This window comes from Sylvia atricapilla, chromosome 11 (genome assembly GCF_009819655.1).
Source record: "Sylvia atricapilla isolate bSylAtr1 chromosome 11, bSylAtr1.pri, whole genome shotgun sequence".
NCBI lineage: Eukaryota > Metazoa > Chordata > Aves > Passeriformes > Sylviidae > Sylvia > Sylvia atricapilla.
The window spans coordinates 18852290-18866763 of record NC_089150.1 but is presented as its reverse complement, the minus strand read 5'-3'; positions in this window follow the sequence as shown (position 1 = coordinate 18866763).

The following is a 14474-nucleotide window of genomic DNA, read 5'->3' as shown; positions in this document are numbered from 1 at the left end:
GTTTTTACAGGATTCAGTTGTCTCAGAGTTCAAATCAGTCTAGAACCAGATGAGTTCAGTTTTCTGTGTGTGAGCACATGAAGGAAATCGTGTCTCTGTTCTCTGCACACAAACCTTTCTCTGAGGACACTCTAATCCCCCGGGCTCTGAGATCCCATTACAAGTGTCCTGCTCATGTGTTATTTCCCCAAGGCTGCTCCTTTCTCCTGCACATCAGAAGCTGCAGCCAAGGGATACAGGAGTCACTTGGGCATCTGCTGGGGAAAGGGGCTGCAGTCTGGAGGAAATGTTTTTCCCCTGGCTGCCAGAGGCAGGCTGGGAACAGCTCTGCAGACAGGCAAGCCCTCAATTTCCAAACTGACTTCAGAGTGTCCTGCCCTGCTGGGTAATGCCATGGCCAGCATGAAGCTGTCAGGACCAGCTCGGTGTGGAGCTAAACAGCCCCAAAGCTGCCTGAATTCCCCCCAGCTCCCACCTCAGCCTCCCTTCCACCTTCCTGGGCTCCATCACTCTCCCATCTCACCAGCCATGCCTCCCACTGGTTTCCAGCACCTCAGTGAATCTGGTTTCTCTCACAGGTTTTGCATTTGGATTTGCCAAAATCCCGCAGTCCTTTCCTCAAATCCTCGAAATTCCAGAAGGAGCCTTTGCTTACCTTTTCCTGGTTCCATCTTTGGCCCAATCCGACAAACACAGAGCTGAAGGGATGCAGTGACAGCCTCAGCTCTGCCAGGAGAATTCCACTAATTAATATTGGTTCAGGAGCTGATGAAATGTGGATGAGCAGATGCCACTGCAATTCAGAATTGATGTGCTAACAAGGGCTTGTGGGAAATTTATTATTTCACCAAAGAATTACTCAAGTTCTTGAGTGCAGGCTAATGAAGAACTATTGGTGCACAAAGTTTTACACATTTAGGTCTTGATCAGAATCTTGTCCAGATTCAGATGTGGCTGTTAAACCACTTTTGTTGAGAGTAAATAGATGCCATGGCACAGAATAAACAGTGAGATCTGATCAGGATCACTGGAAACGAAGTGATTACTGACTGAAGTGTTTCTTTATGGACAAAGATGAACCATGGAGTCAGCAGGGCCATCATTATTTGATACAGTTGGAATGAATCCTTTGTGTGAAATTAATTCTTCCTACTAATATAAAACTTCTTATCCAGTGTTTGCCTCTCTTCCTATTTTCCACACCTTTATATTCTCAACTATCTCTTTATATGAAAAATGTCCCTTAATGTATTGCTCTGTTCCCTTTGATTGTGGCAGAATGCTCCGAATCCCATCTTTTCTGCATCCTGCACCTCCAAATGTGAGTGGATGCTCACTCAGCAGGGACATTCCGCCATCAAAAGGCAGTTTTCTACTCTCCTGGTTTCAATTACACACTAAATACTGAGATTATAAAAAGATATGATCTCACTGCTGAGGTGTCTCCAACCACCAGTGAACTGAATTTTTTTTTCCTATTCAACAAGCAAAATGCAGCATCTCACAGCTCCTTTGAACATGGTTGTGGAACTCTGAGTTCAGTGTTAGCAGCTTGCACACCCCTGTTTACACTGCTGCATTTTAAAAAGGCTGGAGGGGAGATGAAAATTGATTGGCCATTTTAGCAAAGGTGTGGTGCTTCCTCTTCTCTGCTCTAGGAATAAGACACAGGATGCTCAACTCAGGAGGGAAAATTACTGAAAAACTGGGAATTTATGTATGGTGCTTGTCTCGTCCACAGTCACTTTTGTGGAAATAGTAACAGGAGTGCCTCCAGGAAAAAATGCATTGCCCAAATCTTAGGGCCAGTACCTGTGCCCAGAGGCTGAACTAAGCAGTAAATTCCATGAGCAGTAATTCCTGAGCTCTTCTACATCACCAGCATCAAACCTCTCCAGATGCTGCCCTGGAGTTACACGTGGAGGGTGTTTCAACCGTCTCAGCAAAGCCTTCCTGTGTGGAGGCACCTCTGCTTTCATCTTGTTCCATCTAGAGGTCAATAAAACACACTGGAGCCATCTCCAGTAGAAACATTTGGAATATTAGGGGATATGTATATATTCTATACATTAAAGCTGCTTTCTAGGTTGACCTTCATGATAACTGCTGCTTTAACTTGATCTCCCTGTACAAAACCTGGCAGGGCTGTTTTGTGGTCACCTCTTCTCTTGCAGCGCAGCAGAAATTGTGAGCATTCAACTGCAAAAAGCCTCTTCATGTGTCTTGGTTTGAAGTGAGCACAAAGATAATACAAAACATTCAGATTCTCTTGTGTTCCTCTAATTTCAGTGCTCAGAGTCCCATAAATTATCACTTGATGGGCCCTTAAGATTCTGCTTCAGTGGAATTTATTGGGCAATATCAAAAGCAAGCAAACAAGTTGAGAATGAAGCCCAGCTTCCAATCTAAGGGTAGTGTTCCATGCTGAATTGTCCCCAGAAAATGTAATTGCTTTCTAGCAGGAAGCAAAAGATGTTAAATCTCTTTCAGAAGTAGAAATTAGTCATGCACAGATCAAAATCTATTCATATGCAAAGACCACTCATCAATAAATTGCAGCTGCCTGAAAACAAGTGCAAGCCAGTGGAGAATGCTTCTGTGTGTTTGTCAAGTTAATTACTGACATAAAATTGCATCTGTTGGATGACACTGATGAAGCTCAAGATTTTCAAATATTTCCTTGGCCTACAAAGTGATTACTCAAAAAGTATTTATTCAGAAAAAGAACTCATCAGGGATCTTTTTGACAAGATGCTTTTTCATTGGAAAACGAGATTCACACCCAGTTTTGCATAGAAAGCTGAAAGTTTTGCATGGAAACAAATTTATTTTGGTGAAGCTTTTGTCAGGGAAGGTCTCAGAGTTTTGATGCAAAGTTTCTGGTTTAGATGAGGCCTCCCTTCATTCCAAATTATCACACACTCTGGGCCAATTGCTCGGGAAAAAGAAGTTCCAGGATTTTGCTCTTATTTTTGTGTATTTGTACAAAGTAAAGCAGTTCCATCAGGAGAGACTTAAAGACAAAAAAAAAAAAAAAAAAAAAAAAAAAAAAAAAAAAAAAAAAAAAAAGAAAAGGAAGAAGAAGAAGAAAAAAGAGAACCCAGTCACCAGAGGTGTGGGAGCTGATCCAGGGACATGTGGAGATCTCACAGCAGAGCTGGAGGTTCCACCTCAGCCTTTCAGTGTCACCCAGTCCTGTGACCTCCTTGGGTCATGTGAGGATGGGCACTGGTCTTGTGAGGATTTGAGAAGTTCCAGCTCCTCTGGGGATGTCAGGACAGGACAGGACAGGACAGGAGCCCTGTGAAATACTGATTTCCTCCTTGCTGTGCACTGAAGCAGCAGCAAGGGTGGGACAGCACACAACAACCCAGAGTGAAATGTGGGGCACTGAAAGAGCTCTTGAATTTGAGCTGAGCGTGGTGGTGATAATCTGAGATATCCCCTCATCTTCCAGGCACGGGGAGAACCAGGAACAGGACTAAACAGGATTATCTAATGTTGTTTTAGTGTGATCTCACAGTTCTGATTTGATGCTTTGAAAGCTCCAGGTGTACAATACAATAAATAGTCACTCTTTTTATTCCTTGCTATGTCACACTTTTTCCCAGATGGTTCCCACTATCACTAACAAAGTCATTTTGCTATTCTTGGAAATCTCTTTATTGCTTTTAACTTAATCTCAGAGCCAGTAAAACATTTAAGATCTGCTAATTTCAATTAACTCCCTTGAGTGACTTGGCTAAGTAGTTTCTGGTAGAGCCACAATTTGAGCCCTTCACTGCTTTAAATCCAAAGCCTTTGTAGTTGTTGCTCATTATCATCTAAAATTTGCCACGATATTGTTGTGTATATTTTTATTGTGCATTCTATCTTAAAACCACATTATTTCCTTATTAACACATAGTTCTATGAAGAGAATTAAGTGGCATAAGGCATCACACTTGAATATTCAGGTAGTCTAGAAAAAAAAACCTGAAATTAATGGAGCTGGATAATGAGAGTTACTTCAGCAAGCAGGAGCTGTGACAGGTTCCTCAGCCAAAAGAGGCTGGTGCAATTCCTCACTGCTGTCATGATGGGGGGAAATACAGAATCATCTTCTGGGCTTAATTTAAATTCTGGGCCTGGATTTAAATTCAAGACCAGTTCTAAAAGATAGACCCTGCCAGTCACATTCAGCCCATAGCAGAGCCATTTTGATGTTTGTTTTTTTCATAAAGGACATTCTAAAACTTTTTTTTTCCCCTTTCTGGACCTATTCCATGCTGGAAGGAGCAATACTTCTCTCATGTGGTTAGAAATACCCACTTGGCCAATGATCTCATGCAGCAGGGCTATGGAATGATGCTCTTTGCTGCCATCAGTGATTAACACACTGCATCCAGCTATTAATTATCTTGAACCAGCTCAGCACTCTGGTCTTTTCCAGTGTATCCTAATGGAAGTCGCTGTATTTTCTTTCTGGCTCACTTAGAAATGGTTTAGGATTATATTTTTAATAAAGGCTCTTTGAAATACTTCAGTTTTTGGAAAACCTTGTCCTGGAGTAGGTTACTGTGGGAGTGCAGGCTGAAATGCCATCACTGCCCTGTGCTGCATCCTGACTTCCTGGCTACCTTTATTTCCATCACAGGACAGAAAAGCAAAACTCATTTATGCTTTTAAGCCATGAAGAGACTTCCTGAGGGCAGAACCTTAGAGTGGGGTTGCTGGACACTCCATAACTCCGTATCTATTCCCTCCTGGGACAGAAGGAACTCAGAAGCTTTGTGATGATGATGCATTGAATCAGAAATCAAAGTGTCACCATCACTTCCATGCAGGGATTTCTCTGTTCTGCCCCAGGACACTGATGGAACATCATTAGGGCACAGCCCTGACCTGAGTCACTGCCCTTTATGTTGCTTTGTGCTTTTTCCTAGAGGTTGGCTCAATATAAATGTTTCAGTTTTAAAAAAGCAAGGGTTTATTCCACATTCACATGACATCACTCCATGTGACCCCTTGGAGGGTTATTTTTGTGGCCTGTGGTGATATCACTGAGTTCCTAGAATCAGGCTGATAAATTTTAGCACTGAACATTTATTTAGTTGAGGAACTTCTGCATTTTGGGGTTTTTTTTACTGCAGAGTTCCTTATTTTACTTCTCTTTTAAGCCTGGCTTTCTGCAAACTGTCTGTTGGGTCGAGTCTGCTGTTCTCTCCAGAATACCTGCATGGGAAAATGTTATTTCTCTGTCCTCTCCCATCCTCTCTCTCTATTTTTCCCCCTTTTTTCCCCCTTAATTTTATTTATTTGTGAGAAATCAGGGATGACATCCCTGTGCGTTTTAAACTTGCTTTTTAAAAACACGTTGCACTCCTTCATGGGGCTTTGTGTTGCTGAGCTCTCTATAAACAAAACCTCTGAGTTCAACATCTTTTTATATACCCTCTGCACCTTCATGCCAGAATTAACACCCCAAATGTTTCTTTAGGATTTAGCTGTCAAGGATTTTCAAGTTTTTTGTAGATTTTTTGTAAACACAACACAGCTACTTAACCCTTCAAATTAAACCACGTGGGTTTTCTGCTTTACTGTCAAAACCCTTCTAAGTATTGTTATGTCACATTAGTATTTTTTTCTGTGTTGGAGAAACAACTCTGTGTTTATCCTACTGAATTAAAAAAAGGTCAGGCATGGCAAAATGTGCTCTCCACGATTTTGGGAGGGAACAAGGGCATCATTGCAGCTGAGCTGTAATTATTTTGAAAATCCTAGCCTGTCCTGGCTTAGCAGATCCAGATTCCAACAGCTATGGAACGTTTGGAGAACAGATCTGCATCTTAATCTTATGTCCTAAATACTTCTCCAATTAGGAAATGCACAAGTAACATATATGATTAATACATTACTTATTGTTCAATAATAGATCATTGATTTTATTAATCTCTGTCTGCATTTTGAAGTAACAGCTAAAAGCATAAAATGCTTGCAGGTTGTTCAGAGACTCAACATCATCTAGAGATTTTTGCTTAAAAAAAATAACAAACTAAAAGCATCTTTCCCTCCAAATCTAAACAGGATAAACAAAGCGCAAAATTAGCTGCCAAGAAGTCATTTGTCACAGTGTAAGTTGTTTCTAAATGACAATTTAAAAGCTCTTGGCTCTGGTATTTCAAATATAAAATCATAGCAAGCTGCACACAAATCCCAAATGACAATTTAGAGAAATCACAGAAGAATTTCAAATGCCCAGAAAGAGAGAATCAGCCTCCAATGCTGGAGAACTTTTCTTTGTGATAACACTAATGGGAGAAAATTCACTTTTTTGTTTGCATGCAGCACCTTTCCTTATCCCCTGTCACTGGATTTGATAGCAAATATCCACAAATACCCAGCACAGTCCCTGTTTTCTGAGTTTCTCCATTTTGTTACCCAAATCATCTCAGTCCCTGCAGGATGACTGTATAGGCATGTGAGAGGTGCCTGTCTTATGAAAATCACTATTTTTTCTCTCATCCCTTTCTCTCCCCAGCTGAAGAGTCCTAATGCCTTTAGCTGCTTATCACGTAGGAGCTGGTTTATCTCTCTCCAAATCCCTGGTGCTCTTTTCTGTTCCTCTTCATTTTGTTTCACATAAATGGCAGACAGGAGCAGACCTTCATATGTTGTGTTCAAATTGTGGGAATATCCTTAAATTCTACCATTTAGGTAAAAACTCTCTTCTGGTTTTTTGTCATCTCTCTCCCACCCTGAACTCCTGATGTTGTTTCTGGCTTTAACCATTGCAGAGCACTCAGCTGGCATTTTTAGGGAGCTCCCCCCAGTAAATCCCACCCGTCTTTATCTGGTTGACAAGGGCTCAGCCAGAACCCCTGACTGATAACACAATTTAGGTTGTCTTTCCTTTTTGTGTTGCTTTGCATCCACTTTCATAAGGTGTAATCAACAATTTTTTATCCATCTAATATTGCACTTTTTCAACGCCTGTGTTTTAGTCTCAGGTATCGTGAAACTTTGGTTTATCAAAAGCTTGTTTAGCAAATGTTCTTGCCTTCCAATTTCCTCCTGCTGTTACTTTTTTATCACATTTTGAAATAAGTCACGTGGGCTTTCTTCGAGCCGGCTAATACCTGTGGCAGGTAAATTAATTATAATGTATATGGAATTTTGAACAATAGATTAAAAAATAATTACCGTCTTCAGCTCTGGCTGCACGTAATGATATTGCTGCTCATGTGAGCGCGATAAAGAGCTGAGTAAGCAGGGCTGGCCTTTGAGATCGACTTTGCATATGCAAAAGCTGCTCTTTGTGGGCTCAGTTTCCAGCTGCTGGGCTGCAGTTCCCAGCCAATTCCTCGGCTCCGTGGGCTGCTGCCAAATGGGGAGATTCCAGTCCCTGCACACCTCCGCCTGGCCCCGGACAGCCCTGGGCAGGGAGGAACACGGAATGCAGTCCCACTCCGGGAAAAGGGGGAAAGGGGGAAAGGGGCTGTCCCTCGGGCACCCTTGGGATTTTAAATCCTTGTCCAGCCTTCTCTCACAAAATATTATCTTCCGTATGTTCTCGGTTTTTTTGAAACTTGGCAGGTTTCTGCTGCAGCAGGACATTCCCATTTACTCAGGATACTATTAGAGGTCCGTGTACTGTTCAAGTGCAGCTCAGCCCTAAAGCCCTAAAGCTGCTCCTGCTTTTTATTGACAGAGGAAGAGATGAGGTTCAGAGAATTCAGCCAAGCCCTGCTTTTCTCCACGTTGTCCTAACCAAAGCCTGCTTTTCTCCAAAAGCGTTTTCTTAGCCAAATCTTGGTTTTCACGCTGCTGCCGAGTGAAATCGGAACCTCTGGCCCAGCTTGTCAGACCTGTGACTTTGCTGCGAGCACATCACCTGCGAGGAGGTTCCGCTCACATCGCCCGTGCTTGTGCCTGGAAATGAAGCCAACAAATTCACAAGTTCTTTAAGGAAATCTGAAGCCTGACTCGGTTAATCTGTCCGATCGTGTGAGTCTAGTAAGAATTACTCACGGAACTCTTTTAGCTTAACCCTGTGGCTCCTGTGAAGGGAGGGGGTGCTGATGGAGCTCCTGGGTGGCACAGCTCTGGCAGAGCAGGTGAGGCACCCTCTGATCCGGCCTCTTGCTTTGTACACGGCCAGTATCTACAAGGAAATCAGAATAACAAGTTCAGGGGGAGCTTCAGACTCCAGCGGTTGAGGCTGTTAGGTGTTGGTGGAACCGAAACATCTGCACGGCGCAGCAACAGCTGCTGCGCTGTGAATTCTGCTTCACGCTGCCTTTCCTAATGACAGTCATTAATTTGAAAATGCTAATGAAGAGCAGGGCTGTTATGCCTTGTAGTGAATAGTTGTGGTAAGAATGGTATTTATAGGGCTTATTGCTTTGAAAGTTTTCTGCTGCATTAAGTTGCTGTGAAAGGGCAATTCCGTATTCTCACCTTCTGTGATCAAAGTTTTCTTGGAACTGCTGTTCCTTCAGTGAGGAACACGGTGTTGAATGGGAAAACCCACCAATTTTCATAAGAAAATAATTGTTAATTTCAATAGCCGGCATAAAGGATTATTTACAATGCTGTTCAACTTTGGCTACCTAGGATCTTTTATCCTTGTCAAGTCTTTTCCAAAATAATTTTTTCAATAGTTCTTTTTTTTTTTTTTTTTTTTTTTTTTTTTTTAAGCCTGCCCAGGTTTCTGCTGCGGCAGAACAATCCCATTTACTCTGGATTAGTGAATTCCACAATACCAGCTACTTCCAGACCCAAAACTGCACAGTAAAGGTAATTAGGACATGGTGGCTCCTTGCCAAATTCCAAAGCAGCCTTCCTTGGCAATCATCATCCCAACTGTTTCATGGGAGTTGTTCCACAGCAGTTCCACTTTCCTCTAGGAAAAGCCATTTTACAGAAAGGGAGTCGGAGCAATTTCTACCTCTTGCCTATTTTATTATTTATTGTTCCATATCACTACACAGCAGTGGCATATTTTGTGTAAATTCCTTCCATTGCTCACAAAGCCATGCAAACAGCTCGGAGCTTTCCTCAGAGAATTCTTAACTTCCTGCAAAAACAAGGAACAAAAAGCTACCAGGAAAAGTAACCAAAGAGTTTTAATTGCTTGAGTCTGTTTCCTATCCCTAAGAGAAACTAGGGCTTTCCACCTCCTGAAGTTAAATACTCAAGTGAATTACATTATATTAAGCTAAATAAATCTGTGATATTTTATTGTGTCAAATAGGAGAATGGATCCCATTTCTTATCTTTATTCAAAGACTTCCAAGGATTGCTCCAGAAATGGAATTCCTCTTGAGTAGGTCTGTTTTATACCATCTCAATAATATACTTTACTCTGCTAGCACTAAAAATCTGAATTTAGGCATTTGGTTGTAATGGAAATACCCTGAACTCTACTGGTATGAACAAGGCAGAGGTGAAAAATTATTTTGTAGTATATTTATATAATAGTACATATACTGTATAGTATATTCAAAATATTATTAAATTGTCATATAAATGATGCATTTTTTTATTTTGAATAAAACTATGGCTATAAGCATCAATACTTCTTTAAGAATAAGTGCAGTTGACTGATATAAAAAGATAAATGAAGAGGGAGAGGGGGAAAAAAAGAAGGCAAATAACTTTGCCTGCATTCTTGTCAGCCAAGAGCGTGATCCTACTTGAAAACTTGATACATCAAAATCCATTTCTTGAGGAAATAATTTATTGCTTTGTACTAAATGTTTCTTCTGAAAATCTAGTTAAAATAGGTGGTTTTGAAGTCTGAAAGGTACAAGAAGTTAGATAATTTACCCAGAGAGTGCTGGGGCTAAGCATCTGAAGATTGCCTGCACCAACCTCAGATATTTCTGGTTATGCTGTTCCTTATTTACAAGGACAAGGTTTTCACAAGAGGAGGGGGAAATCCACTTTGGTTTGTTTTCAAAAGACAGCCTTAAAAGAGGTGAAATCTGTCAGGTGTGTCCTGGGGAGTTGGCTCAGCACTGAAGCTCCCCAGATGGAAATAATGCCTTGGAGAGCTTTGGTTTTCCTGCAACTCCAGAGCCAGCAGAGAGCCCCAGTGCCCAGGACCCTGCAGCAACACTGCTCAGAATTCAGGTAAAATTCACACTCTGTGAAACCCCTGTAAGAACTGAAATGGGGAGATGCTGAAGTCATCAAACCCCAAGCTGGAATTATAACTAAATACATTATTACATACTAGCAACAAAACATTTCTATTCCTTTCCATCCATTCCACTTTGTATGTGATAAGGGGGAAAAACACCCACTTTTTTTTTTTTCATTTCTTGTCTAGAATTTAGTGTGTGAACACAGAATCAGTTATTCCAAGTTACAAATACTTGCTGTATGAGAAGCAAAGGCTTTAGCTTGTTTTAGATTTTGCTTTTTTGGTATTTCTTTGGCCTCACTATCAAATCTACTGGATGTCTCAGCAATGATGTTGCAGCAGTTACTCAAGCCCTTGTGTCACTGTTCCATTTTTGTGGAGGGCAGAAGAAAGCCTTGCATAATTTGTTGCTAATGCAAAGCTTCTGTCTCCACCAGAAATAGGTTTGGAGGTGAGGAATGTCTGAAGAAATGAATGTGAATACCTGTGAGTATTAGATGTGTATCTCCAAAGTATTAAAAGTACTCAGGTACAAGCAGACATGTCCACACTCATTTCTCTGCAGTTGCTGAGAGATGGAACAAATCTCCTAACGCAGCACACTGGGCTCCTGCTCTGAGCTCCAGCAGGAGACTTGTATGTTTGCATTCCTTTGGCCTGATGTCTTTGCTAATTACTGCTCAAGTAATTTACTTGTTTTGCTCATAGCATTGTTTTGGGTTTTTTATTATCTTGCAAAGAGAAATTAAAAAAGAAGTTCGTTCAAAAATAAGACCAAAGTGAACACTGTTGTTCATTTAATCAGAATAGTCAATAGAAAATTGACTTTTCTATTGAAGCAGAAGTATATCCTGATATCTATAATCAACCTGATTACCACTGGCCAGTCTGAGGAATGAATGTGCCAACAGCAAAAAAGTCCTTAACAAATGAAACATCTGACCAAAACATCCCCCACCTTTATAATCAGACACCAAATGAGCCATATATACCCATGCAAGCTTTTCAAAAACAGCAGAGCTACACTGGTGCATCATGTCAGAGCTTCCCAGGGGGAATCTCCTGATGCCTGTGCTGGCACAGAGCAGTGCTGATGCCTGTGAAGGATGTGTCCATCAGCCCAGAGGGAAATTTCTGCCTCTGCAGCTCTGGAATGCTCCGTGCTTTGCACAGGGCTGGTGAGAACTTCCCCCTTGCACAGCCACCAATCCTCACCTGCTGCAGGACCAAAATCCTGCTCTGCTGACACATTTTCATCAGTGCACTGCTGCTGAAGGTAGGCGCTTGCCGTGGGATTTTTAATTGTGGTGGCCCTTGAAGCTCAAATTGCTCTCTAGGACATGGAGGACAAGAATCAAAGGCTCCAGCAGGGGTGTATCGCCAAAAGTAACGCAGCCCTTTGATCACCTATCTTTGTTTATCCCAATGTTGGAGATGAACTTGAAAGACAATGGATAAATAGGCTGGAGCTGAAAGCCAGACCGCTGTTTTTTCTTATTTTGCATTGCTTTTTGTACCAGAATGCAGTTCATGAGAGTTGCATTTCTCTTAGAGCAGGAATGCAGGCACATGGCTAAAATGGACTTTTGTCTTGGTGCTGCCTGCATGAACCTTTGAGTGGTGCAGGTATTTATGACCTTGTACCCAGATGTTAATTAGCATGTGTTATCTGGGAATAGCAGTAGGATGGACTCACTGCCTGCTCTGGGTTTCCTTGTCTCTGGAATCTGCCTTTGATGGAAGCTGAGAGTGACGTGAGCAGGGCAGGAGCAAGGCTTTCTGTACAAACACATCACACTGAGAGCAGCTTTCTCACCAGAACTATAAAATAAATCCACTTGGGCTTTTTGATGAAGAAACAGAACAAAAAGGATTTTGAAGAGATAAAGGAAGGTTTGTGTATTTTTCAGCTACAGTCTGATACCAACCTCCTATCTCACCCTGTCACTACTCATTTCCATACTGACGATTCCTCACAGAAAAATGAAATTTTGCTGTAATCCTCTGTGTTATTACAATGAACAGCTGCAATTCTTCTGCTTGGAGGGAAACTAAGTATTGAGTGGAGTTCAGTGACAAAGAGAAATTGTCAATGCACAGCTTAATGTCACACTAAATCAGGTGAGAAATCCTTTAGGCAGCTCTCTATCAGGTGTAACTGCTCTGCTGCAGAAGAGGTTTTTATGATATGTTCAGGCTGGGTTCTGAAAATGTTTGTCAGGAAAGAGCTATTTATGCTTTGTTATTTTTAAACTGTAGTACCTAGCTCTGAAGAGATTTTGTTGTGGTTAGACTTTTTCAGAAAGTCAAAATAAACCAAATAAACCAGTTTGGTTAGGTTTCAAAAATAGAATACATGTGTAAATCCAAGGGCTGTATTTATTGTCTCTGCAGTAGGAATGACTGTTCAAATAGACACAAATTATAGCCTAGATTCTTAATTTTTAAAAAAATTTTCCTCTTTTTGGAGCTCACATAATGCTTATTCAGACTGAGTTTTTATTCCCTGTGCAAGTGGCACTCATCAGTTCAGCATCTCCACGTGAAATTTATAAAAATTTATTCTAAAATAATTTTCATGCTTTGATATTCTCAGTATCCAATGCTGCCCCAGCTGACCTGGTGCATTTGTCTTGTGCTCTTTGAAACTTCCGATGTTCTGAAAGGAGATTTACCCAGCCTCTCAATTCTTTCCGAAATTACTTGGAATTTAACTGCTATTCCTCCAATACCTTTCCAGCTGTGGGGAAAACCCAGTTTTAGTCACCTGATAAAATACATCTGTACCTGTTAGACACGACAGAGAGCACTTTAAAGCCATGTGGCGTTAGGGATATTTTCTATTTGCTTTTCCTCAGTTATCTGTACAAACAAACGGGCAGTAATGTGTGGAACAGCAACGGGAGAATGATCTGTGAGCAGGACCTGCTCTTGACAGCTCAGGTTTCCGAGCTCTGAGCAGCATTCTTGCACGTCACAGCTTCTTGTCCCACCAGGAGAAAGTTAAATCTTGGCCATACGCGCTGCAAATGAGAATCTAAAATTCAGGAAAGCCACTGAGCTCAGCCTGTCTGCAGGAGAGGCTGAGAGAACTGGCTGGGGGAGTGCAGTGCCCTGGTTTTTCCTAGAAGCAAATTGCATCGCACTGAAATTGGAGAGGCAGCAATGCTGTGCTGCACTGCACAGAACCAGGCCAGGGACACTGCAGGGCTGCAAGGGCAGAAATGACAGCAGCAGCACTCCAGAACTCCACTCTGCTGCCCAGCTCCCTAAAAATTCCAGGAATCTTTCGTGTAAGATTATCAAAAAGGGCTAAGAGAACTTTATTTTTTTCTGTAGGAGATTGTTGTTTACCGTTTATAGAGCTGCACTCTCAGAATTATTTAATTACAGCAAGGCTTAATGAAAAGCCTTCAATCATTCAATTTCAATTTATACTCTGAAGTGTTCCCACACAAATTGGTATTAAAAATCTACATAGCTGATATTTTCATCCAACATATTTATTGTTAATTTTGTAGAAAGACACCCAAGAACCATATAAGTATGAACACGTAATAGATGATAATAAGAAGATTTTCATATTGAAGAGAGAAATTTGGCTCCCAAGATTTGGCTGAAAAGCTGCTGGACAGGGTAAGAAAGGCATGCACTATAACCAGCCCAACAGCAATCACCTTTGGCTGGATATGGATAAAGTAAAAAAACTTTGACAATTTGTTCAGGACAAAGCAACAAAAATAATGGTTTTCATTCCAGCAAAACAAGCTTACTGAACTGTTAACAGCTTCATACAAAAGTTGTCCTGTTGCTATAAGACAATTTAAGCAATATAAATTCTCAATGCATGAAAAACCCAAACTAAAAATTACATTTCCACTCCTTTGAAGACTTTAGTGACACAGGGAAATAATAAAGCCTTTCAGCTGGATGATAAAATATAAATAGTTTATGCATCATCATACAAGTAAGAGATGCCTTATTTGGCTTCTCTTTTAGGTTGCAAATGCCTGATTTGTTCAAGGCCACTCTCTTCATCGTCTCTGTATGCTGGACTTCTTTTTTCTTAACTTAAATTTTTTCTTTGACTTAAACTTTTTTCCTAAGCAATGTTCTCAAAAAAAAAAACATAGAAAAAAGAACTTATGCAGGAGTAAGGATGATTTGTAGCATAATCAAACCTTGCAGAAGGACAGTGCTTTGACTGGGGCTGGATAAAATGGCAGAGTTTGTCTACAGCAATCCTGGGCTTGAGGAGAAAGGGAGGAAGATTTGAACCCCAAAATTCCATAAGAAAGTGTGTATATGCGTTTCTTCTTTTTCCCGGCCAGCATTCCACTCCTAA